Here is a 22,828-nt window from a genome sequence, read left to right as displayed (position 1 = left end):
GCAGAGTGAAGAAAAGAAAGAAGAGAGAGAAGTCTCATGACTTCTGAAACTGGAAAGAGGAATTAGGTTTTGAAAGGGAGAAAAAATGGCAGTTTGCTTAATTAAAGTATTTAGTAAAATACTATTGCTTAATTATTAAGATACACTAGATCTTTTTCAGCCATTTATTTCTTTATTTAATTTATAAGAAGTGAAACTATAATATAATGGAACTTGACCACACGCAAAAATCATTTGCCCCTCACACCTGACAACACCCCACACACATACACTCCTCAAATCATAACTTGCATGATCGGGCTTTACCTTGTATTCTTAAATATCAAGCAAACAAAATGCTAAAATGAGGAGCCTAACACAGTTGAACTGGGAAAAACACAAAGTGCAAATTTATCCCCCTTGAAAAATAAGTAAAATATATGTTAAGGAAATGGGTAATTCAGGGAACCAGAGTATTTAAATAAATTCCCAGATGTTTGTGCTGCTGTCTGAATATTTTAAAAAGGAAACAGATTTTTGTTACTTCATGAGTCCTCCCTCATTCTGAAGATGGTTTCAAAGCCACCAGCATTAAAAAGAGAAAGCCTGTCCTCAGAGTTGTCAGGTTCCTGTTGTGTCTAGAGCACATGAATGTTCCAGGAACCCACAGAAAAAGCTTAGGCATGCAAACGGGTCTGATTTTGACCTCCCAACCCCCGAGTCTATGTTTATATAATTTGTGATTAAATGGATTTATGAAGCTCGAATAAAATCACATTTCACATTCCCCCAATCAGTATTTCAAAATAAGTAAACGAACAGTCATTTTAACATTAACAGCACAGATAGGATAGTCACAAATCACCACACCTTCCCCTGGACATCACACGCCTTCACTGGGAAGCTTTAACTGCCCCTGGCAGTGCCAATGGATGTGGTTAAAAATCAAGCAGAAAATGTCTGAATGTGCACACTCAGTTACATGATTTTCATGTCTGAGACTCAAAAAAAAAAAAAAATCTCAAGCAATTTTCACCCAATTTAGCTTGCCTTTCTTGCCTGTAAATTGCAATACTGCCAAGTTACAAGTTAAAGATTCTGCCAATTTTTCAGTTTTGTGAGCAAAGAAAAGAAAGTCAGCGTACTTTCCCTAAAAAATTAAAAAAAAAAAAGTGTGGGTAAAGTGTGTGTGCTATGTTGAATTAACACTTGGTTATAGCAGTATACCACAACAACATATGGAAATCTTGTTCAAAATTTCCAAAATAACACACGCACACACACTTTGTATACAGATTATGAAAAAAAAAAAAACAAAAAAAAACCCAGACTGAACTGGAAGGGATGGGGGAAGATATTGTTTGTAAGCTGTAAGTGCTAATACCACTGCCATCATTTATGCAATTTAGACAGAAAAATTTACTACTCTGTGAGATCTTTATTCTAATGTGACTCATACCACAAATGTGGTCAAGTGACTAGTTTCAGCCTCCACACAAATAAATTTAAATCTAGAAAAGTCCCCAAAGCAAATTTACAGCCAAAGACAGACTCAGTTCAGAAGTGGTGGTGGTCATGGTGGCAGAGGCTCTTCTCGGGTAATATCTCATTTAGGCTGAAGGATGAGGCTCTGAAGTTAGGAACAAAACACTCAGAATGCCCTGCAAGCATGAGGCAGCAGCCTTGTAGCCAGGGAATCAGCCTTCCTCAGACTTGGCTGTTTTTTAAGAAAAAACAAAATATTGGGATAGATTTCTAAGTGTAAATATCTGGAAAATATCTACACCTAGGGCTTTAATATCCTTTCTTCCTTCCTAAAGTTAGGAAAATGATGTGATCACTGTCACGTAACCAATACTGATCATAAATAGCCAGATTGTTACTGCAGATGAAAAGTGAAGTTCTGGTGTGAGAAGCAAGAACTTGCAACCAACATCAGCAGGAGTCTAGCCACTGTGGGGGTCAAAAGCCTTAAAAAATACACATTCCATAAATGCTGAGACACAGACACACACACAAAGATTAAAGGATACTCAATGTCACAGTCTTCATAACAGTGGGAAAAAAACCTGAAAATAACCCAAATGTTCAACAATAAGAAATTTGTTTGACAAAATGTGGTACATTCTTCCATAGATTATGATGTAGAAATTTTCAAATGATGCTATAGAACAATACTAAATAACATAGGAAATATTCATATATATTATTTAGTGATAAAAGAAAGTTTAAAACATATTAGGATGTGATCCTAATTTGTAACAAAAAGACTACTATATAAAGATATGACTGAAATGATAGACACCAACAACAGCATTATATCTGGGTGATGACAGGAAACATAAATTTTATTTCCTTCTTTGTGCTTTACTGCATTTCCCAAACTTCCTACAATGAAAATATTTTTATAATCAGGTAAAAAAATTATTTTTAAAATTAGTCATGTGTGATTCTTACAAAGAAATGGTTTCCTTTCTCCCTTTTTGTCCTGTCCTACTATCCACCCTGCAAAAAACAGCCTGGATTTCACCAGTTTTCCTGACTTCATCTGGGTTCTTTTCCTGCTTAATTCAAGTAGAAACAGTCCTAGAGGAAATTAGACTGTGAAAACCAAATGTTTCATAAATTCATGTTCAACGAAGGCAAGAAGGACCATAAGTGGCCAAAAGAATTTAGTGATGAAAATGAGCCACTAAATGAATTATTTATTTTGGTCTTTAATGTTAAATATATATATATAAATAAACATATTATATATATATATATATATATATTAGCAAGTTCTGCATTTCTCAACTACATTTTGAAGCAGAAATGATGGCATTTCACTCATTTATTCACTCAGCCATTGTCTTAGTCCATTTGGGCTGATAGAACAGAATACACAGACTGGATAATTTATAAACAATAGAGATTTATTTCTCACTATTTTGGAGGCTGGGAAGTCCAAGATCATGGTGCCAGCAGAGTCTGTGTCTGATGTGAGTCTGCTTCCTGATTCACAGACAGAAGTCTTTTCACTGTACCTTTACCTGGTGAAAGGAGTAAGGGAGTTCTCTGGGGTCTCTTTTATAAGGGTACTAATCCTATTCACAAGAGCTCCACCATCATAATCCATCGCCTCCCAAAGGCCACATCTCCAAAATACCATCACATTGATTAGGCTTCAACGTATGAATCTGGGGGCAGGGGGGTGCACAAACGTTCAGTCCATAGCAGTCATCAAACACTGTGCACTTCTTACGTGTCCACATGGCACCAGGCCTGGAACACAAAGTAGACAAGTCTAGTCCTTCCCTCAAAGCCCTCACAGGCTGCTGAATCCACAGCTGCATTGCTGGTGGTTTCCAGGGCAGCCATCTCTTCCTCATCCATCCTTTTTTTCAGCCCCAGCAGTTCTTTTTTCTATGTCAGCCTTCCATTAAAGTGTCATTGGAATAAAAGATTTCTTGTCTTAAAAAAATAGAACATTTGGAACTCTCTGCTCTATTCTTATTTAATCAATTAGACGCTCTGGAGTTGAGTGGCATCCACTCACAGTTTTAAATGAACTCATGGGTAAAACTATTAGCCAAAATGCTCCCGCTACCCCCATATAATGTGTTGTAATTGTATGTCATCTATATCTGCTCTGAAAATTTCCTGTCAACCTTTTCCACCCTTTAGCACACTGAATTCCCTAAGTGGGTTTGGATTCTTAACCTTTGCTGGTAGAGTATAACAAAATTCCTGTCAGGGGCTGGGGGACTGTTTTTCTTTAGGCCACTTGACTATAATCAAGCGGTCTAAGTTTTTTCCAAATTCAGGTCTAGTCAGCCTTCATAAGAGCTATTGGGGAATTTGTTTAAAATGGAGAGTCAGGTCCCACCTCCAGAAGATCTGCTTCTACAAGAGTGAAGTGGGATTCTATGTTTACAACAAGCTAGCCAGGTGTCTTCTAGCTTGACAAACACTCTTAGGAAACAAAACTTCTAAACTTGGCAAAGGAGGCTCAGAATGTTTAAGCTCTCAAGAGACCTTGGGCATCTGTCATAGCACATTTTCATAATTTACTTGTTTATATCTCTTTCACTCACTATATCTGAAGTCCCTTTTGGAAAAGTAACTTGCTGTAATTTCTGTACCTACAGGTTCAGTGCAATTCCACTGTGTCTGATAAATGTTTGATATTAAATTAATTAATTAAACAAAGGACAACAATGATTCATCAAATTCTGATCCCACTGGATTAGAAGGGTTTTTTCCCATCAATAGATTATTAATAATAAACTTGTTATTAGAGCTCATATGCTTTTTCTCCTGTAAGATTAAATTAAGCTAAACAATTAGGAATAGCTTTTTTTTTTTTAATTTCTTACGGTGCTTTTGGGTTTTCAGAGTGCTTCATGAGGTAAACAGGATAAGAACAGTTATCCAGCTGTTTTAGTTGAGGACCCAGGCCAAAAAGGGACAAAATGACTAGCAAGTACTCACAATTTTTAGTATTTGAACAGCCAAGGATTCAGTGTGGTGTAGTGAAAAAAGCATACTCTTTATTGCTGGGTTTGAATTGGAGTCCTGCCATTTACTAGCTGTGTGATCTTGAACAAGTTATTTAAATTTTCTGAGGCTTCATTTTTGTGCATGTACTCTGTACACAAGGACAGAAAGCAGGCCTGTGTGAAGGATTAAATGAGTGGAGGAGAATGTTTGGCACATTGCAGGAGCTGAGCACACGTTGTGTTCCTTCCTTCCTGACATACTCTTCACAGCAAGGAATTGTCTTGATCAATGTTGTATCTTCAGCACACAGGACAGTATCTGGCAGTAGTATGTGCTCAACAGATATTTATTGAATTGATTAATTGACAAATGTAATCCTAGGATTAAAAAAACCCACTAACATCTTTTCCTTTTACTTATCAAATGTTATCAATCTATGAAATTATAATATTACCATCATCCCTCTCCCAATCACAAACACCCGATGGCCTACATACTAATGACATGCCATATTCAGTCACAACCCAGGGAAAGTCATCTAGAGACTATGAATTAGGAAACCAAAAGGGAATTTCCATTTAAATGTAAAACTACACATACATGTTTCTCTATATAATAAAACTCATACATCAGCAACTCTTTATTCTGAAATTTTTCTAGCAAGCAAATGATGGTAAAGATAAATTAATCATGTGTGAATTTAATCTGTATAAAACATTCCTACCTATTGTGATTGCCTTAATTTTTATACTGGCAACCCAAAAATACAATTTAAAGGGATACTATAAGTTTACCCAACCCGATTTTTTCCCACAGGATTTGGAAGTCCTCATATGTGAATTCTCTTAATAAGATTCTTTTTAAGGATCATCACTCTCTGGGTTGGGAAGAGACCTCATGAGAAGAACGAAGAGAACACAGACTTGAAGTCAGAAAGTTCTGCTACTTACTCGTCAAGTGACCCTGCATAATACACTCACTGGGCCTCAGTTTCCTAATCTATACAATGGAAATATAAACACCAACATCATGACGTTGTTATGAGGGTCCGAAAAGGCAATGCACGTGAAGTGCCTATGAAACATAGCAGGCAATCAATGAACCATTCCCTCCTGCCACTGCCAAAATGCTACAAAAGGATTCAGTAGCTCCAATTAAAGGTACTACACGTAGATATTTTCATAATTAATCATTGTGACATCAAACTAGCACTTTTTTTTTTCGGTCTAGTTGGTTGCAAGATCTTTCTTTTGTTCCTCTAGAGCAATTCTGAGCTTACAGCAGTCCTGAGATTCACAAATGTTGTGAAGGCTCCAACATTTCAGAGAGGATAAGGGCTGTGTCAACCTGCGAAAGTTTTCTCTTTCCTGTGAATGTTCTCCAGATTTCCCCAAAGGACTTCCCTGAGCTACCTTGAGCTAAATGCCCCACTCCCATGACCCGGCTTTCTGAGTTTAAAGCCTGCCCTGTCTGCTGCCCTTTATATCCCAGGATGGTAGAACAATTATTTATTTCTCTGTATCTTCCATTGGATTGTAAACTCCATGAGGTCAGGACTGTGTCTTACTCACTATTTAAGGTTTAATCTCAAATGTCAATTTTCTAACTGCAGTGTTTTCACAAAATTTTCTGCTAGATGGGTTCTCTTAAAATCAGTTTTTAGGTTTTTATTTTTTTCTTTTCAAGGTCTGACATATTAACCATGTAGGTAGAACAGGCATAGATGTGTTTTATTTATGCCTCAGCAGGTCCTGGCACAGAATAACAGAATAAAATAAAAGTGAATCCTCTAAATCTTAACACCAGGAGGGAAACCAAGAGGACATATGACAGAGGGCATCACCGTGGTCCCCTGAGCTTCATTTTCTGTGCCACCAGCATGAAAGCCCCACGATGCACTGCTCACCTTCTAAGTTCCCCTTCTGGTCCAAGCTAATCACCTGAGGCTGTCTCTCTACTCCTCCACCCAGTCTGCTCCCCTTTGTGTTTCAGAAATGTTGAATTTCTTGTAAACAGCCCTAAACAGTCACGTTCACTTCACCACGAATATGCCCATGTGCCCCTTTTCACAGCATATTTTAATTGCCTGGGTTTTTTCTCTGTAGAGAACATTGGATTGTAAACTCTGTGAGGACAGGAACTGTTTCTGGTGTACTGTAGGCTCTCAATTAATATTTGTTAACTGAATGACTTCCTTCTGGCAAGATTTTCAGAAACACTTGACTAAAGAGTAAACAGAAAACAAATGGGGAAGAATCTTAAAACACAAGAAAACACAGCCAGAAAAATACAGATCTGCAATTCTAGTTTGGTCTCCAGAAGCTGGGGCCTTATCCCATCCACTTTAGATGGGGCATACCACCCTGTCTTAGCCCAGGCAGCAAAAGTCCACAAGGCTCTTTTTCATAGGGAGAGACCTACTTTCACTACCCCCAGTCCTCCACACAGCTCAGGCCCTGTCTCCTCCCTAACATGCCTCTCTGCCATCTCCAGGTAGTCCTGTCACCCCCATGTCAGACTGTCCTGCAGGGAAGCCCACCATCCCAGCACAGTGCAGGATCTCCCGCAGGCCCAGCAGTATGGGGGACACACAGCAACCCAAGAAGGAAGCACAGATCTTAACAGGGGATGAATCCTTCCCAGGCCTGTAACCCATCTTCTGTCTGTGACCAGCTCATGTTAGGGAAAGAAAGGCTCAAATTCACCTCCATAGGCAAAAATACCTATAGGATCCTAAGAAAGCAGTCAGCCTTGAGTTCACTGCAAATCTGGGAAACTTGTGGTTTTTTGTTTTTGGCCTTTTTTTTTTTTTTTTTTTTTTTTTTTTGGTCGAAGAAGACTCCGTGCTAACCCCTGCCCAGAAGCTGCTGGGGCCTGGAAATATGCTTGTGAATTCTCCGCGTCTAGGCCGGCGCCTGGGGGGGTTCCCTGCCATCCGGCCAACTGCAGAGGTCTCCTTGAGGGCTAGGCCGGCCCCGACTGAACGACCTGTGGCCAGACTGCGGCCAGCACACAGAAAGCAGAGGCCACTGAGCTGCCTGGGCTGGAAATGTCGCTGGGTCGCGCAAGCCAGGCCCAGCGTAGCTGCTCAGAGCTCTTGGGCTCCTGCGACCCTCCCTTAGCGCTTCCGCTCACCCGCGAGACCCTCAGGGACAGAGAGTTCCTTCCTGCCCCTCATCCCTTCCCCGCCAGACTTGCCTGTGCCACAAAACTCTCAAGAAGCGGTTTCCCCTGCGCGCCCCTCGCTCAGGCCGAGCTTGGAAGCGCCTCCGACTTCGCGGCGGCGCCAGAGCCCGCGTGGGCTGCCCTCGGCCGCCGCTCCTCGGTGTCCCCAGCTCTGCGCGCGATGCCGTTGCCGCTGCCCCCCGCCCCTCGGTGCGAGGCCCGGGTGGGACACTAGTGGTCCTGGGAGCCGTGGCCAATCTGCCCCCTGGACGTCCAAACCAGAGAGCCCTGGGGTTATTCCGGGACGCGGGGGTGGTGAAGGACGGTGGTTCGCTTCATGTCTCCATTTGCAACAATAATGACATGTCCTGGTCGCACTGATGCCAAGAGCCCACGGAGGGCAAGCGAATAGAGACTCCGCCGGCCCTTCAGGCGCGGCGTCCAGTTTGCCCGAAGTATAGAAATCCTCAACGTCTGCGCTCTGGGAAGGATTTTGAGGGGTAGCCAGGCTGAGCCCCAGACAGCAGCTCCGGGCCGGACTTGAAATATATTTTTTCCAAATCTGAACCGGATCCACGTCTCTGAACTTACTGTGACCTCGGCTCTGCGCGAGCGGGAACCCAGTGCAGGACTCAGGATTCACACTCACACCCCGGATTTGCAGACCACTGGAGGGGAGTGTGCGGAGGTATCTGTATAGGTTCAAGCAGGGGGGCTTTTTCTAGAACGAGATAAAAAGATCTCAAAAGAGTAAAGTCCTGGTCCCGAAGCCACGACCGCGCCACTAAGTCTCTCCGCGGACCACCCCCCGCCAAGAGCTCTTGTCTAAAGAGGAGACTTTGGTGCCCCAAGTTTTCCTCAGGTGCGGCGCGTTAAACTTGGGTGCGTTTGCGACGCACGCACTGTGCCCACGCGCTTACCTCCGCGGGAGCCACCGACTGATTAGGTGCCCCTGTTCGCCGGCTCTGCTGGCGGGGCAGCCCCGCTCCAGGAGGCTGAGACCTGTGGCAGACGCCAAGGTCACCCGCCGTGACCAGCCTCGTCATTTAGAAGGATAAAAGGGCAAAGGGGCTACTCGGAACACTTTTTTAATACTTAACAATTTAGGGCAGGAGCCTGTAAGCGGAGACGAACGTGCGGGAATTCTCTGCTGTTTAAAGAGCAGTGCAAAGTTGCCAGGAAATTCACTACGACGTGACTGTTTACTCCCAGCTAATGGGCCCCAAAGAAAATATGCTCAGACCAGGTGACCGGGTGGGATCCGCAAGGGAGCTCCGGGAGACTCTCTTCTCTAGCGAGTCTGCGACTGGGGAGCAGGGAGCGGGCAGGTGGGGTTTCTCCACTCCTGAGTGCTACAACCTCTTTATTTTCTCATTTTATTTTTTAAAATTAAAAAAAAAATCATAGCTCTCAAAACTGCATAGCCGAGCAGCGTCCAGATAAATTTGCACTATGAAAAATATGAGGTCGAGATAGATCAATGTGTGGGTGAAGGCTTGCTCTAGCAGAAACGCGAGAAGTGAGCAGGAGCCCACAATTTTCGTTTTTACTGTAGAAATTGGTAAACGAAATCAAATGATAAGTTACGTACTACAGCCACTGAAAAGTTCGAAATAATTTAGTGTGTTACGGATTTGTATGTATGTAATCACCATACCTTTTATTTTGTCTAGCTGTTTCCATTAAGTTTTAATAAGCTATTTAAGTTCCCTGGATAAATTTTGTGGTTTTTGTTTTTTTTTGAGTGGAGATTACATGAACCAGAAGCGAAGTTTGAGCATAATTTCCTTAGCCACTGGGAAGTCTGTATCTCCTGCCAAAATTTCCAAGGATGGGGAGAGAAGAAAAGGAGACTAAATACTCATTGAATACCTACTATGTGCAGACATCCTGCTAGGGCTGGCTTTATAAATTTTATTTCCTATTAATAATTGTTTATCAATAAGAGCTCTTTATAAAAAGGCTAAACCCTTTTTCTTCTGTATCCGGATCACAAATGGACAGCTTCCATAGTTTTATTTTATTCGCAAGAATTTCGGTTTTATTACTTCCTTCTTCGAAGTGACATAATTGCCAAAGTTAATGGAGAAATCCATGTTTAATGATATTAAAGTCTGTTTGGTTTAACTGATTACATCGTTTAGTGTTAATCCCGTGGGGGTCGGTGGGGAGTGAAGTTGAGTCAGCACACACTGAATTTCTCCTAACTCTTTAGGTCCCCATAAAAATAAAGAAGGTGGAGAAGTAACTTGTAACTAGGAGGAAAGCACCGTCACTGAAATCGATGTGGGGGGGGGGGAACATGCAAAGCAAAATTTTTTAGTCCCCGTGGATCAAAGGAACAGAAAACATAACCCGTTTTGTGAGGACTATGCAAACATTGTGGCTTATACTGACCATTGACAGAGACTGAGACTAGAATCTACATATGTTACAATGGATATGATGGAATCATTGAGTATCCCGAGCTTTAAAAGAAAAAGAAAAAAAAAAGAGAAAGGACTCGACAACCAATGAACTGGAAAGGAGGGGAGGAGAATACACCCAGGAGCTTAAGCAGGCAGGTAAATCATCAAAAATGCAGTTCCTGCAACTAATGAAAAAACCAATCTCACTGTAGTCCAGGGGAAATGGTTCTCTGACGCAAGGCTGATGGTGAGTCTATTTGTCGTGTTTCTTTTCCGGACTATCAAAAAAGTTATTTCGAGATTCAGCCAAATGTTTTGACTGGGAGACCAAAAACGGGACAAGGCGTTTCCTGCCTTAACGTCCGGGCCCGCTGCGGGGCCCAGCGCCGAGCGCGCCCCGAGTTGCGCTCTTCCCGCCCGGGGCTGCGCTGAAAGGACGCTCCCCGCCGCCCCGGGAGAAGCAAGCCCACGGTCAGCCGGCGGGGGCTGCTCGGTTTCCACGTGGGCCTGAACTTCAGCCTTCCTCTGGAGGAACGCTTCTCTAGTTTTGTTCTGGAAGACGGAATGGGAAGCAGCTCTTCGAGAACTGTCAAGATTCCCAGTCGCTGGACAAACCTGGAAACTCTGGGAAGTTCTGTATTGAGCTTCCCTCGTTCCCTGAGTCCTTTTCTATCTTCTTTACCAGGGCTAAAGGGCTGTTTGCGGAGGAGGGTGCTCTTTTAGATGATTTTTTCCACGTAGACTGGAGAAGCGCCGCCGCCGGCTCCGAAGGCGACTTGCCGACCTCAGCTCTCTGGGCTCGCGCGGCGCACCGCCCGCCCCTCGGCGCCCGCCCTGCCCCGCTCGCGGAGAGAGCCTGAGGAGGGAGTATCTTCTCCGCGAGCCAGAGCTCGGTGCCAGGGCCCTCTCCTGACATAACCCTGTGCAAGGGGGCCAAGACGTGCACTGAACAGTGCTTGACTCCCCTGCTGCCGGCCCCGTCCCCCCACTACCGCCGGCAACTGCCTTGGAACCAGTCCCCAACAGCAGAAACCCTCGCCTCACACCTCCCCTTGGTCCCGGCTTTCCCGGCCCTTTCCGGGATCCGACACCCCACCGCGCTTCCCCCGCGCCTCAGGGTCAAACACTGGCACCACTCCTCACGCCCATTCCGCCGCGCCATTTTAACCCCTTAAGACGTTTCCGCTGCGGAGGGGGCGGGAAACAGAGAGGAGCCATCCTCCCCACCTCACCCCACCCCGCCTGGGTCCTCGCCTAAAGCAGCTTGGAGGGGATTATGAAACAACCCGGTGGTGGGCGGGAGTGGGAGACACGCTGCCTCCGGACTCTCCAAACTTTGGCAAAGTCTCAGGAACACTTGTGCTCCCCCAGGATAGTTTTCTTCGCCTCGCGGCGAGCGCCGGGCGTCCGAGTTTCTTGGCACTAACTGCGAAGAGCCTCTCCCTCTCCCCAGCCCCTTTAAGGACATCTGATCTTCAGTCTCCAACTTTCTCCTCTAGTCTAAGAGCTCCGTCAGCCGCGGAGAGCGACCCCAGGCGAGACCGGGAAAGGAGAACGCTGGCGTGGGGTTAACCCAAACCAGGGCGCCCAGAGATTGGCTGAGGCCCTGCGGGTCGAGGCCCCGCGCGCTCTTTGCAGTGGGGAGCCCCCAGGGACCCGCGCGGGGCATGTTGCCGCGCCTGAAACAGGCGTTCCCTTTTCCAGATCATATTCCCCATAAAATCTAAAGCCAGATGCATCGCTTGGGCAAGTTCCCATTTCACCGCGAAAAGCAGATTTTTTTCCAAACTGGACTCCAAGTCGAGGTTTCTTGTGCGGGTTCCAGTGGCCCGCGCAAGGTTGGGCTTTCGATGGCTTAAGGGATTGCCCAGGCAGGTAACGTTTTAGATACTGACTGAAGTCTGAACCCAGCCCAGACAAAGCATCATTTCCGAATGTAGAGATTTAAAAAAAAAGTAGGGTGAGAAATAAAGACAGCTACCGGCTTTCAAAGCTGTGTGTGTACTTTTTAAGTGGGGTGGAGGAGAAAACACCAACTTCATAATTTTAGGTGCCCAGTTTAGCAAGATAACCTAATGGAATCTCTGTTTAACAAAAGTAAGTTACAAGGGGGAAAACTCGCAAGAAAGTGAGAACAGTGGCCACATACGAAACCAAAGGGCAAGCATGGTGAAAGTAGGCAAAATAGCCTGTTGAGTCAAAAATAGCTTTTGCTAAGTTTTTTCTTTTTAAGAAATAGAAGACTCTTTCCAAAAGTAATAGCCTAGGGTCTATTTCACCTGCAGGTCTCCTCTCACGATTGTATATAGAAATTTGGGTGGAGTGGGTCGTGTTTTTTACAGTTAGAAATGTCTGGTATTTGCAGTTGTGGTGAAAAGGGGAGGAATAAAAACGAGCAAAGCTAGTCTGGGATTGACTACTGCCTGTTACCAGCAAAACATTAGCAGGAAACCAAGACTGCCTTCCAAGGTTCGCCAACGAGAACTCAATTTTGCATCTTTTAAATTATAGCTGTTTTTTCTTTCAGTCCTTTTGGTGAACTGAATAACCAGCGATGCAGAATCTAAAGAACACAATTCCAAGTAGCATTATTTAAAGAGCGAAAGGGCGCGGTGCGAAAGTGCCCCTGCACAGCTAGAGGTGTAACAGCCATGGGCTGCGACATGCATTAGGTTCCTGTGAGAGAAAGCACAGACCCAAACTACAAACACAAAAAAACTTTCCACATTTTACTCATTTAGGATGAAATGATTTTTTAACACTTGCCAAAACCCACAGATATTGCTACAACACAGGTGCCATTAAATAGAAGAAAGTTAGATGTTTACTAGAGCAAGGTGGGGCTTTTTGGGCGTTGGCTACACAAGCGTAGTGGAGACAAGGCGAGCGTTTCTCAGGCCGATCTCCCAGTGTTGGTTCACTGCGGGGGAGAGTGGGGGAAAGAGGACACCTTTTAGGTGATCAGATTTTTGACTGGCTGTCACCCCTGAGGGGTGGTTGTGGGGGTTACCTTCACCATGTAAAGGCATTCTTATCCTTCTCTTAAGTGAAAAAGTCTGCGGCCGCTACAGCCGCCCACACGGGTCGCGCCTAGTCGAAATCTTTGCAGGCCGCCTTTGTCCCCGCAGAGACTACCACGCTGGGGGAGGGCGGGCGCGAAGGATGTCACCAAAGTTTCCTGAAGTCTTTATACAGCGAAGAACTCTGGTTTTTGCGGGGAAGCAGGCTGCTTATCCCACCTCAGCGGAGCATCCCACCTCAGCCGAGCAACAATGCCGTGGGCCTCCAGTCCTCCGCGGCCTCTGCGCGCCCTCGCTGCGCTCCAGCTCGCCGAGGCCTCACCCCTGGATCAGCCGCCGGGGGCCAACGCTTGCCCCCGCGCCACACTCCTTTGCCTCCGCGTCCCCTCCGCACGGTACCAATCTGTCTCGAATTTCAACTCAAGACCCAGGCCAAACTTTCCCTTCAGGACTGTTACATCCTCACACAAGGTCGCTTTTCCCAGGGGGAGGAGGAGCGACGGAGCTCACGGCAGCTCCCGGGTCCCTGCGGGGACCACCCGCCACCCGTTTTCCGCGCAGCCCCCGCGCCCACCCTCGCCTCCGGACCCCAGACCTTGGCCTCCCACGGCCGCGCTCAGGGAAGCCGCGGCGACTGATGCGCCCCGGGTGCTTTCGTTTTGCTTTCGCTCCCTTCTCTCCGCAGCTGGGAAGACTATGGAAGAACAAAGTTGGGGAGGGGGGACCGCTGGTGAAAAGCGCGTGTCCTGACAAAGTGGTGGGGACACTGCGGTTCGGCCTTAAGCGGGGCCGTGGGAGGGAAAGGCTCAGGCTGAGGCCTGGCACCCCTGTCCCCTGCAGGGGCGGGAAGAACCAAGAGACCCTGGCTTCTTTTCGTCATGCAAAGAAACGTGATTTGCAGATACTGATGCAACAAAATTGGCGCCTAAACGAATTCGCCTTCTTAGGTGGACTGTGTCTTTCAAATATAGACGAGTAAGCAGGGTAGAAAGGCAGGAAGAGGGGCAGCCAGGGCCTTTCACTAAATTGGATGGAAACCAAAAGAGAAGGCGCGAGAGCGGGGAGAGTAAGATCCGGTCCCCACACCAGGCTCTGAGCACCATCAGGTGTGAGGGGACCAATGCTCATTCCCATTTGCTGCTGGTCCACTCAGCTTCGCGCTTGGGAAATCCAGCAGTCACTGCACAGGCTGGCTTTACTTCATCTCGCCTCTCTGTTTATGGCGAGCGAAGAACACACATCCTAAATTGATGAACCATGGCTTAAGGTCTCCCCGCTTTGGGGGGAAAAAAGGGGGCCCAAACCCGGAAACGTTTCTCCAATACTGCTGCTGCCCCGTGTGGCCTGTGCGAAAGCGCTCCTAGGTCTGCACGAGCCCAGTACCCGGCCAGGTAGCGCGCTTCGGGGCAACGGCCCGCGCAGAGTCCAGCCCCCCTCCTCCGGCCTGCACTTAAGCACGAACAAGAGTGAGTGCAAGGGAACAGTCACTCCAAATTCCTTAGAAAATAGCATGACTCTTGCAGGCTGTTTACCACACTGCCCAGCTGCCGGGAAAGGTCCGACGTGTTTCCTGCACTCGTCCCAGCTCAGCCCCAGCTTTCCTCCACCCGTGATCTGAAGGGCTAAATTATTTTATTCCAACTCTGTAAAGTTAAACTGCAATCTAAATAAATCACTTAGGAAAATGACCGGAAGCTGCGAAGGTTAAATTACACTCAAACCAGCTACTTGCACTTGGTTTTGTTATAAGGCCTTCCTCTCTTATTTACCGCCCTCCTTGTTTACTTCGAGCTCAGAACAGAGGCTTTAGGCCGGCAGGGAGCTCAGTTTCATTTCGGGGCATATGGCGGGGCCTATCATTTCGTCATCAGGTTTTAAAGGAAAGTTCGAAAGGTTTTGTGACAAATCTAACTTCCAGTAACTCCTCAAAAACTGTATTACCCCACTGCGGCTCAGGTCTGCAAACGCCTTGGTCCCCAGATGTCCGGGAAGCGGTTAAGTGAGCTCGCGCAACGCCCCGCTGCACCTGCGGAGGAGGGAGAGCGTCTCCGCGCGTCTCGGAACAGCCGCACCATTACTTCCCGCGCTCCGCGGGCTAGCCTGAGAGCGGCCGCCAGCCACCCCCGCGTCCCTCAGTCCCCTGCGCTCAGCCAGTCGTGCGGGGGCCAGGGGTACTGGCATCTCAACGCCTTGGGAAGCGGCCGCCCAAGGGACAAGTCAGGCCCCTGGTTCCGAGGCGAGGCCCGAACGCGCACACACGCCGCGACCAGGGCGGTGGCGCTCCCGAAACCGGGAAGCGGGAGGAGGGCGGAAGCGCAGAAGGCTTGCGAGCACACCCACCAGCCGCGGACCCCGCTGGGTGGCTAGGGCGCGAGTGTCCACACTGTGCACGACGCTTGGGCCGCGGCCGGAGCCAGCGAGCTGGGTGCACAGCTGAGCGAGGCAGCCGCCGCCGCCACGGAGCCTGGCGGGCGGCGCGGAGCCCCGGGGAGCTGGTTTTCCCGGGCGGGCACGTGACGGGGTTGGCAGCGCTCGGGCCGGGCTGGGAGGAGGGGGAAGCGGCGAGCTGGAGGCCGGGGGCGGGCAGGCGGCTGGCGCGCTGTGTACTTAGGTCGTGTGCTGGGGCTTTTCTCTCCCAGGAGCCGGCGGGGGGAGGGGAGGAGGAGGGGCCACCGATCCGCCTTCTCCTTTTCGCAATGTTGACGCAATCTATAAATAGTGGAACAAAAGGACCAACTTCCTCGGAGCTTTGCTGAAACTGCACAAAAAATCGAGCTGGGGGGTTCCCTGGTCCCTGGCAGTGGGGCGGGGAGCGCGGCGCCGGGGGAGGGGGCGGGCGCGGCAGCGCGGGCCCCGGCGAGGGGGGACACCTAGCTGAGGCACAGCTGCTGCCGCCGTGCTGCTTCGCGCGAACCCAAGGCTCCGGTCCCTGCGCGGGCTCGGGAGCTCGCCCCGAACGGGGGTCTTCCTCCTCCGCCGTTGACAGGTCAGTCCACACCGCCCCTTTCTACACTGGGTTTTCTTTTCCCTCCTCCAAGCCTCTACTTTTAGAAGGGAATTGAAGGGAAAAAATAGAACCAGGCGCAGCAGTGACAGCCACCCAATCTGGAACCCCAGCAGTGCACAGTAGGGTGACCGAGGGGGCTCAAGAGACGGTCCGCGCCTGGCCCCTCGTGCGGCCACTGGCCGCGCCGCAGCCCAAGACGAAGCCAGGCAGGACTAGCGTGCGCCGCCCAGGCGGCTGGGAGAGCGGAGGCGGGAGCGCCGCGGGGGCGCGGGCAGCCGAGCAGGCGGTCGACGGCGGGCTACCGGCTGCCGCTCCCGCCTGGGGGCCGACCCCCAGCGGAGACGTGCCAGGACCAGGAGGCTATTAAGTGCAACTCGCCCCCCCCCCCCCCGCGAGCTCGGACCTGGCGTCTCCGCCTCGTCCTGTAGCGGCTGTGGGAGGGCTGAGCGGAGAAGCGCTGTCGCCGCACGCCACCGCGCACCCTGGCTCCGTTGCCCACGCACCCAGCGCGCCGGGAATTGTGAGCTAGGTGAGGACAGGAGGCACGCTCTCCTCCAGGAGCCCGGACCTGAGAGCGAGCGCCCGCCGCGCCGCCGTGGCGGTTACACAGGGCGCGGGGGAGGGGGCGGAGCTGGTGCTGTTGACAGCCGTGTTGGAGCGGGGAGGGCGAAAGTTGGGGAGAAGGGGCTGGGGGAGGGAGCGCGCGCGCGGGATTCGGCGGGGAGTGGTGGGGGCTGGGGTCACGTGACGGGCAGACGCCCCCGCTACAGGCTGACAGTAGGGTGACGTCACCATCCCCTGACTGCAGGGGGTGGCACTTCCGTTCCCTCCCCCATTTCTGCTCCCCTAGCCCCCAAGCTGGGGGCTGCAGCCATTTCGAAGTGTAGGAGTGGGCGGAGGGGAGACAGGAGTTTTCCTTACGGCCCTAGCCCCTAGCTGCTTCTCTAGCCACCCAGAGTCCCGGGCCTGGGACAAGAGCGGGAGCCGCCGCTGCCTCTCGAGACGCGCCCCATTGTGTGAGCGGGCGGTGCTGGGCGGAGGCTGGTGCCGGCCCCCTACGGCTCCCAGCTCCGGAGGGGGCGGGGACGGCCCCTGAGCGGTCAAGGCCAAGTCCGGCCGCGTCCCGAGAGCGCCATCCTCGCGCCCGAGGTCCGACGCTCAACTCCTGGTTGGGAAAAGGCAGACTTGCCCTCGTTCCCTGGACGCCGGGTGGTTGGAGACCCGCTCGGCGGCGGGGGCCTGCAATCCAGCCTCGCGGGTGTGTGACAGGAGTTTGCCACTGCTCTGGGGGACGCAATTCCAGCAGTCGTTATAAGCTATTTGGGGAAACTCGGGGTTTTGGTGACTCAGCGCGGTGAGCGCTATTTATAAGTTGATGCGTTACTAGCAGGGAAATACACTTCGCTCAGATCTGTGCGCCCAAAGAGGGCAAAGAGCTCGGTTTGGAGGCAACAATTAAAAGACAACTTTTTTGAAAGAGGAAAAGGTTGACTTACAGCCTGTGCTATAAGACACAGCAGGTCTTATGAGCAGGCTTAGAACATGGTTTATCATCAGAAAGATGAACCGATGAAACATCTTCCAGGGTAGATGGAGAATTTTAGGGATACATGTTGATGATAGACCGTCTTTTTTTTTTTTTTTTTTTTTTTTTTTTTTTTTTGGTGATGTCAAGTGACCCAAAGAGAAATAATTCAGATAAATGAGCCAGCAGTCCTAGTAGATGGCAGAATATCAGAACTGTTGTTTATTAATTGCAGGATTTGTTAAACAAGTAACACCATGTGGTGGCTGGGTGTAAAAAAAAAAAAAAGAAAGGAAAACTGGATGATATTGAAAATTCTTACAGGATATTCTGTAACAGGAAGGTGTGTTGTATTTATCATCAAAACTCTGCTGGCAACTATAAATTACACATTTACCACCCAATCTCTCCCTCCCAAGAAAGCGTTACAAAAACGTATAGTACAGCCTGGAGTTCTTCTGCTATGTATTAGTGCTGCACAAACAGTTATCAGCCACTGCTTGTTTTACAGGTTTTACTTTTCGGTTTTATTTTCTTTTCTCCCAATCCTAGTTTGGAAATCCAGAAGGTAGATGCTAAAAGAAAGAGCAATTGCTAGGCTGGCTTAGGGAGGCAAGAGTTCACACCTAGCTTGTCCAGCCTGCATAGCTTTCTGTAGGTTGCATGGCCGCCTGAGGTACTTCTTAAAAGAAAGAAGGCTGTTTCCTGGAAGGGCAAAAGTTAGGCCAGCTAAGAGGAAAGGAAAGGGCTTCCCAAGCTGAGCCAGTAAAGCAGCATATACAAGCCTGTAGTGAAGAACTACAGTGAGGTAAGTATGGATGGGATGTGACCGGAGCGAAAAGAAAGGAGAGAAAAGGAGGCTGGATGGTTGGCCAGGTCACACAGGCCTTTGTAGTCCATGCTGGGGAGTTTAGACTTTAGCCTGAGATGTACACATTTTTAGTCTTTGGGGGGACATACACCCTTCTAAGAGCAGAAAAGTTCACCTTTAGACCTCTACTACAATTTTACATACAATTTCAAAGGGTTTACTCAGCTTTGTGAGTAAATGACTATTTGGCCTCAGGATTAAAACCTATAGGAAAGGGAGAACCATGAAAGGATTGTTCCTAATGGAAAATGCATGGTCAGGTGTGAGAAGATTACCAGTCTTTGAAAAGACTGCACCAGTTGGGGTTGTGGAGATTGAAGGATGGAATGTCAAACAGCCTGTGATCTAAGTAAGACTAGACTAGGATCACTGCTGTGTACCTAGTGGCAGTGGGGATAGAGAGAAGGATTTAAGAAAAGTAATTTAAAAGAGTAGGTGGAATGAGAAAGGGATTGGCTGTGTAGGGCCAGGGCAAGGGATGCAGACCCAGATTTCTGGTCAGGGGTGTGGGCTAGGAGGAAGCGTGGGCTTCACGTTCAGGAGGAGGAACTCTGTTTTGCTTCCTTGATAAGGAATGAAAACATGTGGCTGGTTTGGTCCCCATATACGACTGAAAAGGCTATGCACCCTTTCAGTGAAAAAGTACCATCCTAAAGATTGAATTCAGAAGGGAGATGAGGGCAGGAGAGGATTAAATCTTGCTTTCCCCTCTTTAAAACAAAACAAAAAACAAAACAAAACAAAAACCAGGGATACCTAGGGAAGAAGGAAAGGAGAGATGGTGGGAATCAAGCTTTCTTTTTTCCCCTGCTCAACCATTAAGCCTTCAAGGAAAAGGACTTTGGCTAAAATGGGGCCCCCTGATGGTGTTTCTTTATTCCTAATGGCAATTCCAAATCAGTTAATTGTCCACAATTAGTACTAGGACATGGACAGCTTGTTTCTAATCCACTGGGAGTCAGCTGGGACAGCTCATAGGCTAGAGACTTGCATCACCTGAAGGCATGTTCACTTGCATGTCTCCCAATCCGTATTGATGAATGGCTGGGACCTTAGCTGGGCTGTCAACAAGAACACCTGCACGTGGCCTCTCCTTACGGTCTGGGCTTCCTCACAACAGGGCTGCTAGGTTCTAAGGATCCCAAGACTGACAGCCAGGTGAAGCTGTATCACTCTTTATGACCTAATCTTAGAAGACTGGAGATGCCTATCCATCGTATTCTATTAGTTAGAGGCAAATCAGTAATGCCATATAACGGGATTTTAAAATTGTAGAATAGATAAACAAGATTATACTGTAAAGCACAGGGAAATTTACACAAGATCTTATGGTAGCTCACAGAGAAAAAAATGTGACAATATATATATGTTCATGTATAATTGAAAAGTGCTCTACAATGGAATTTGACACATTGTGAAATGATTATAAATCAATAAAAAATGTTAAAAAAAATAATGCCATATAGATTCTAGAAAGGGAATTAGATTCCACCTTTTAATGGGAACAGTGTCAAAGAATTTGCAGTGTGTTTAAAATCATCACTCATATTAATTTCAGCTAAATAGACTTATAAACAATATGTCTACATGAAAAATGTTTAAGCATAAGAAACCAAATAAATATCCTCTTTTTGACATAGAATGGAATATAAAAACCCAAGCATTTCATTGTTACAGCAAAGCTAATCATGAGCCAATCTGAGTGGCAGTCTTATAATCTTCCCCACTTCTCCTTCCTGACCATTCCTTCCCCTCCAAGTCAAGCCTCCTGTACACAGACACCTCTCTCTCCCAAGCTAGGTAGGACCCCCCACAGTGGCTGTACCTCCAAGGAGATGATCCAGGTCCTAAAAGTTTTTTTCATCTCCCCCTTGAATTGTCCCTGGCTTTGGACCTTACTAGATCACTGGCAAGGCCATAAATGAATGTCCTTACTTCTTAAAGTTAAAAATCAAAATGCTATGGAGATTATTCTAGTAAGTAATTTTATAATACATTCATGTTATATAATTAAGACAAAATAACATTTCTAAAAAAAGGGCTATATGTTTTTAGATGTCAGGATCTTGACTCTACTTGGGCTTGTTTATTCATAAAACTCAGTAATTCTAAAGTGATGGTTGGGATTTTAAGAATTTGCATGTTTCCTTGAGGTGATAGTACACTCGATTATTACAATATAAAACTTGAATGACTCTTCTCTCACTTTTATAATGCATATTGCTTTATTTTTCTTTAAAACCAGTACCCATTGTTATTTGTTGGTAAAGGGGCTCAAGAGTTATCTTTTGAAGGAACTGAAAATACTACCTTTCTTTGTGTAATCAAGATTAAATAATCTTTTCTTATAACTTAGTATCTTTTAAAATTCTCCCAAAGCTGATATAATTTATGTATCTTTCATGTTCTCTTAGAAAGACTTCCTTTATGATTTAGATAGAAGTGATGCTTAGGCTATTTTAAGAATTCATACTCTCCTAAAGGCTATGTAATACCTGTATACATTTTGGCAATTTTGCATAATTATTTACAGTTATACTGAGTCAAAAATCACACTGTGAATTCATGCTATAGAGTACAGGTTTTAAAATAAATACATCTAGGTAATGAGCAAATGTACATTTATGAACCCTTTGGGTGTGTGTGTGTTTCTTAATGATTTTTGAAGTAGCAAGTTAAATGAATTAAGTATATCTTTTAAAATTAAAGTTTTTAAAGTTCCTTATACAGCAGTGATTAAAAAAAAAAAAAACTTGACAAAGGGTTCACGCTAAACTAATAGACTTTGTTATCAGGCCCAAACTGTTTCTAATTCTCAGTGACTTCATAGCTACCATGGAGGCAGCCCAAAGGAGCTTAAGTAAACACTTTAAAATTACGTAATGCAGTTCTGAAGGAGGAACAACCCCAGCCAAACTGTGCCATATAGTTTTACAGATGCTATTTCTCTGTAGGCCAGAATGGTTATTACCCTATCTATAGAATGACTTCATAGCAAAGATAACAGGAAAGAAAGTTGGAAGTGGGCCAGTCTGTTTCTCAGCCTCTTAAATGATGGCAGGGTTGAGGAAATTATTTCAAAGTAGTTATCTAGTGAATGTTTCTCTTAACCTTATAAACTAAGCATTTTGAAGCATTTTGGAAAGTGCTATAGTGAAAATGGCACGTTAAGCAATAAATTCAATATGATTTTGATCAATAAATTCAATAAATAGGACATTGCTAGCTGATAGTAATCATGCTCTGTCTACTACTGCATTAAGAATTGAATACAGTCTTACTTTTTATTAAGTAAAGTAATCTGAATCCTTCTTTATGTTATTTTTCTTCACCTTTCTATATGTTCAAAATATAATTTATTTTAAAAGAAATATTGTCAAAGTCAATAAAAAAATACATTTCTTCAACATTGGGCAAGGCTCTATGTTAAGCATGATGGAGAAGTCCTTGAAATAGTAAAGTTATTAATATGAATGTATGAGCAAAAACACAACTTTATCAAACTAAATTACAGAAAAAGTCACTTCATCAGATTGACAGAGATTGAAAATAAGTGCTAATAACTCATGTTGCTAAGAATGCAATGAAATTTACAAACTCATCTATTACTGTATTACCTTTCTGGAGTCTTAAATATGTCCAAATCTCTGAGATAGTAGTTCCACTTCCAGGAACCAATCCTAAAAAAATAATCAACTGTTAAGTCAGAGATTTACATATGGTCCTTACAGCATCTATAGAGAAGAAATAATCTAAATATTCACCAGTATAGGAGCGATTAAATAAACCATAGTACATCAATCTAATGGAATTTTTGCAACCACTAAGAATATTTAATGCCACAGAGAAACACTAATATTTAATTTAATGTGCAGGTAAATCTTTCAGGTTATAAAACTATTTCTTATTGATTTATATGCAAAGGAAAAGGGTAGGGGGGAATGTACCCAAGTGTGTTATGTAATTATGGTAATTTTTACCTTTTTCATATTTTCTAAAAAGAGCTCATACTATTTTAACAATCCAGAAAATAATCATTAAAAGATTCCTTCCAAATATATAAATAGAAATATATTTATATTCTTACAACACTAAGATATTTAATAGAGTAACACAACATATTAGTTACTTTTTATATTCATCTTTTTGCATACTTAACAATAATATCTGCCAGTGAATAATCTGTTTCTAAAATTAAATTAGATATATACTGGTATAGCCAAGTACAGAATATTATGTAAAAGGTGTAATTTGAGGGGTAACTGGAAAGTTGGTTTGGGGAGAATTTGGTATAGTCAGAATTCATCTGTAAAGCCATAATGGCTGGACCTATTTTTTATCATAAGTTTTGCAACAGTATTTTTTTATTTT

The 22,828-nt window shown here is 46.0% G+C and overlaps 2 long non-coding RNA genes across 2 annotated transcripts in view; both read right to left on the bottom strand.

Annotated features, from left to right (window-relative positions):
• Window positions 1-22,828, bottom strand: part of LOC105101921 (uncharacterized) — a 482,147-nt gene that overhangs the window by 432,096 nt on the left and 27,223 nt on the right. Inside the window, exon 6 of the long non-coding RNA XR_004141159.2 lies at window positions 22,075-22,137. This is a non-coding gene — a long non-coding RNA (uncharacterized LOC105101921). The remainder of the gene's footprint in view (window positions 1-22,074; window positions 22,138-22,828) is intronic.
• LOC135322780 (uncharacterized) lies at window positions 12,751-16,705 on the bottom strand. The gene is made up of 2 exons (XR_010383626.1): window positions 16,465-16,705; window positions 12,751-12,954 (listed from the first exon to the last, which is right to left on the bottom strand). It is a non-coding gene; the product is annotated as an uncharacterized LOC135322780 (long non-coding RNA).

Source organism: Camelus dromedarius, chromosome 13 (assembly GCF_036321535.1).
Source record: "Camelus dromedarius isolate mCamDro1 chromosome 13, mCamDro1.pat, whole genome shotgun sequence".
NCBI lineage: Eukaryota > Metazoa > Chordata > Mammalia > Artiodactyla > Camelidae > Camelus > Camelus dromedarius.
Note: the sequence above shows the minus strand (reverse complement) of the source record. Positions and strands in the feature narration are given on the sequence as shown.